Raw genomic sequence first — 4,843 nt, forward strand, 5'->3', positions numbered from 1 at the left:
TGACCCCACCAATGGATTGCTCTCCGGTCGAGGAATCGATTGGTGGGGTCACACGTTCGGTCCGAGTCCCATTTAGTGACTCTGCAGCTCAAAACGCGTTTCGAGTTTTGTCCGCCTCCACCGGTCTTCTGGCCCACTGTGCACCTGGAAGGCGGGCACCTTATGCTAAAAACGCCCCCCTCTCTGGATCCGGCCTTGCGCCTGGCCCTAGGCCCGGCCCTTGGCCTGGCCGTGCCACCACGGAGTCTGCTTCGCCCCACTTTCACACATCGTCCGCGCGAAGGCGGCAGTGCGAAAATAATATGCCCGCCTAATCCCTTTAGGCTCCTTAGGGAACTTGATCCAAGTGTACTTAGGCGGAGAGTCGCGCGCGAGGACGGGGCGCGACGAGGCGACGCCGTCCAGGCACGTCCGCGTCGTGTGTGTGGGGTGTGTGTGAGTGAGTGTGAGTGTGTGTGTGTGTACTCTGGGCGCGGTGGGTAAAGAGTACCCTAGACAGCACCCCTGGCACCGCTATCCACCGGGATTTGGGGCGGTACGCGTCGGACGCGGGACGGTCTGGATTAGTGGCCGATGTCAGGGTTGTTAAAGTTAATTTTTATGGTTATCGAGTTATCGTTAAGTTAATTTCCGACCCCTGTTAACGATAACTAGTTAACGTTAACACCTCTCGGCCACGTTATCGAGTTATCGATAAGTTACTTTTAACGAAAATCGTTAAAAGTAACTAACTTTTTTTAAATGGCGTAATGAAGGATAATAAAACACAACATTAAATGCCCAAAAGTAATGTCTAATTGGACTATTATGTATGCACGGTAAAAAAAACTTCCTGGGAATCCCAGGAATCTCCTGGAAACTCCTATACCTTATCACATAGGGCTCCTGGGAATCCCAGGTGCTTTACCTATCTTTATTAAATGATAAAATGAATACAATGAGGAATAGGGAGTTAAAAAGATTAAAATTGAAAATTTTACAAACTTATACTGACTGATAGCGCGTTACTAGTGACAAGCGACGACTTACTCCCAGTACTGACTTGACTACCACTACCGTTGGGGCCGGCAGCGAGGGGGTAACCACTCGCGTAACACCCTGTACACAAAAACCGTGTATTACGCGTAATACACGTGGTCGTAATACCATTTCTGGGTCAAATGTGCCAAAGTTTTGCATTTTAAGGCCGTAATACACGTGTAATACCTCAGTAATACAGGGTAATACCGAGTAGTCTGTACACGATTTCTTGAAGTGTTTACCCCCTCGGCCGGCAGTTGGGCACGGCCGAGTGCCAGCGGCGCAAAAGTACGAACGTCAGAAACGCTTTTGCTGAAAAATTTTGCGTGCATTTCTACGTTTTGGGGGAATTAGTTAGTTTAGTTAATCGATAAGTTAACAGGGATTGTGTTAACGATAATTCGATAACGATAACTGGTCTGCAAGATGTTATCGAGTTAACGTTAACCGTTAAATTAACTTATCGAAAATCGATTATCGTCGTTAATCGTTAAATTAACTTTAACAACCCTGGCCGATGTCGTTGTCGACGGAGACGGAGGCGGAGACGGAGACGACCCCACTCACCTGGTAGCCGAAGCCCGTGGAGTAGCGGCCGCCGCCGCGCAGCCACAGCACGGGGACCTTGGCGGAGACGCCCGCCATGGCGGCCGCCAGCGCCGCGGGCCCGCCGCCCACGACGAGCAGCGCGACGACGCGGCGGCCCGCCACCAGGGCGCACAGCCTCTCGATGACCGTGCCGGCCCCCTCGCCGCCCCCAAGGCCTGCCCCCAGGCCCGCCCCCACGCCGGCCGTCGTCACGCCGCCCCCCGGCAGGCTGCCCGGCAGGCTGAGCAGCAGCGGCGCCACGGACACGTTGCCGACCACCTGCAACCAACAGAGTCCGTCAGACCACAGCGTTGGCACAACACAAACAAGCAAACAATCCTTCATTATGACTGCGCGGCAATTGTCTGTAGGGAAGGGTGTAAGAGTGTAACTTTAAAAAAATAATATATTTTTTTTAGTGACTGTGTGCAGTTTAATTAAGCAGCTTGTTTCCCACTGGAACGAGGAAAAAACGGGGCCTTGCGGAAATACGATGACCGAGATTGCGGGCGTGTGACCTGGCGGCCCGCTGGCGGTGTGCCATCCCATCCCATCCCATCGCCGTCGTCGGTGCAGGCTGCTGGCAGTGCAGGTGCCGCACAGTGGGCCAGAAGACCGGTGGAGGTGGTCAAAACCCCGGGCGGGTTTTGAGCTCTAGAGTCGCTAAATGGGACTCGAACCGAATGTGTGACCCCACCGATGGATTGCTCTCCGAACGAGGAATCCATTGGTGGGGTCACGCGCTCGGTTACAGTCCCACTGAGCGACTCTGGAGCTCGAAACGGGTCTAGAGTTTTGTCCGCCTCCGCCGGTCTTCTGGCCCACTGTGTGCCGGCCGGGCCACCGCTCCACTCGCAAAACCGCAACTTGCGCGCCACTCAGACGCGCCCGGCACGGCCCGGCCCGGCGGCAGGGTGGGGAGTGAGTAATTGGGAAATGGGTCTTGTGACAAAGTGCCGGCGGGCCACACCCTGCCTGTCCGGCGCGGCGCGGCACGGCACTGTCCCTTCGCGTGGCGTGCCGCGCGTGCCACGCGAGGGACCTTGAAGGGACGACCATCGTCCTGGCAATGGCAGCGCCACACGCACCAATAACACGTACAGTGGCACATCTGTTTCGGCCCGCGGTGGAGTAGGACACAACAGCCCGCCAAAAATAAATTTCCACGAAACAATGAATCCGATTTGGGACCGGGACTTTCACATGCGTCCTTCCGCCATCTTTACCGGGTTGTGACCTTTTTGACGCTTTGGAGGAAACTGTCCCTTACCCAACCGAAATCATCCGAAACGTTACAGCCCCGCCTGCGCGCCTGCGTGCACTGTGAAAATTTGCTGCATGATATTTTCGCATCACTTTCAAATGATGACAACCTCTTATGAAATTTTCATCAAAGGTCCTGGACGTGACAAAAATGTCATCAACTGTTTCGACTCGAATTTTCACAGTGTGCAGGCGAGTGCGGGTGAAGTTGCCAACTATTTTCGTAATCATGCGATAAAGCCAGGGCGTGTGCAAAGTGCAAACTGCATTTAAATTCACTTTGATGGCGGAACAATGTAGAGCCGGGGTCGGTCCAGCCAGCATTCCATCCACTCGCCGAGCCGACAGGCAGGCAGACAGACAGACGTATAGTGTGCGAGGAATAAATTGGACCTCATCTACAACCGATTCATCCCACGAAACACAAACCTCGGTTTCCTCTATCCGCATACACGCATACAGTGGTGGTGGGAGACAAAACGCACTGTGTCTGAAACACAGGCAGACAGACAGGCAGACAGTCTGGCAGGCAGACAGACGGACAGCTGTAAGCATAACCCGCATGGTGGAGAGTTCATCAAAAGGGCTCATTACGCAAATATCCGGCCAGAAAGCTGGCTTCCAGTAATGGGCTATGCTGGCAAGGGACGCCTCCCCCACCCCACCCCCTCCCCTCCCCCTCCCTTCCCGGCAGTTCAAGTTCAACGGGGGCTGGATATGAGCCGCCAGCCCCCCCCCCCACACACACACATAGAGCCCTACGCACCAGGCCACGTACATGATTGATTATTTTCCCCGGCCCTTCCATCCAATGCATTATAAATGGGCTAGGTATTGTTACAGTACACTATAATAAAGCGACAAACGGTCTCAAAAAAGCGTCTCAGTCGATTTATCGGACAGAAAAAAAATATTGTTCCCGCAAACCTGCCACAGGAAATGCCACACCTCTTCTCTCCTCTTAATATTTTTTTTTGTTTTGTTTCCCGGAGGTAAAGGTGCACGTATTGCGGGCTGCGGGAGACAGCGCACTGTCGGATCAGTCTGACGGCGCGAAGGGCGGGGCTCGGCGGGGCTCGGGGGGGCTCGGGGGGGCTCGGGGGCTGGGTCGGGTTAGGGGGATAGGACTTGTTCCGGATCCCGTAATTTATGGATGATCCCCTGTCGAATTGGATTGCCGGGGGGAAAATATTCGCCGTCACTCTGGTGTCGTATACTCGCCGTGACCTTGGAGGGGGCGAGTTGAGACATTGAAGATGGGGAGGGGGAGAGAGAGACAGAGAGAGAAATGGAGACAGAGAGAGGGAAGTACAGAGTGAGATGGAGGAGAGGGAGGGAAGGAGGAAGGGAGGTGGGGAGAGGGAGAGAGAGTGGGAGAGAGAGAGGCACAGAGAGAGGCACAGAGAGAGAGAGGAGGGGGGGGGGAATGCAGGAAAGACTCGGCGGGCATCACCGACTTCGTTGGCTCCATCAACAAAGACATTCCAAACCACCCCCTCCCCCTCCCCCGGTTATCTGCTCCGGCTCTGCTGGAAGCCCGGCGCAGATATTGACCCCCACACCTTCGCGTTTCACGTTCCGGGCCAGTCTCACCTCCGACGTGGAGTCCGGGGCATTCGGGCTGCCAGGCAGCCAGGGACAGGCCGCTGGGCAGGGCGAGGACCGAAGGGACGGGAAGGTGCGCGTAGACAGTGTCGCCAACCGAGGAATTCCAGGAGTAACAGGAATGCCCGTTGTTGTCTGTGGGTGGTTGTGTGTGTGTGTGGCAGTGTGGCGGTGGGACTACTCACGTGGAGGAACTCCTTGGTCATGTTGGCGAGCGTGCGGTGGACGATTCTCGCCATGGCCTGGTCCTGTGCCCCCGCCAGCGCCACCGCGATGTGGAGCGCGGCGTCCGTCTGCGGCTCGGCATGGGGCCCTTCCTGGGGGCCGTCGGCGGCCTCGGCGGCCTCGGCGCCGGGCACGGCGGGCA

The sequence above is a fragment of the Thrips palmi genome, unplaced genomic scaffold (assembly GCF_012932325.1).
Source record: "Thrips palmi isolate BJ-2018 unplaced genomic scaffold, TpBJ-2018v1 HiC_scaffold_18, whole genome shotgun sequence".
Classification (NCBI taxonomy): domain Eukaryota; kingdom Metazoa; phylum Arthropoda; class Insecta; order Thysanoptera; family Thripidae; genus Thrips; species Thrips palmi.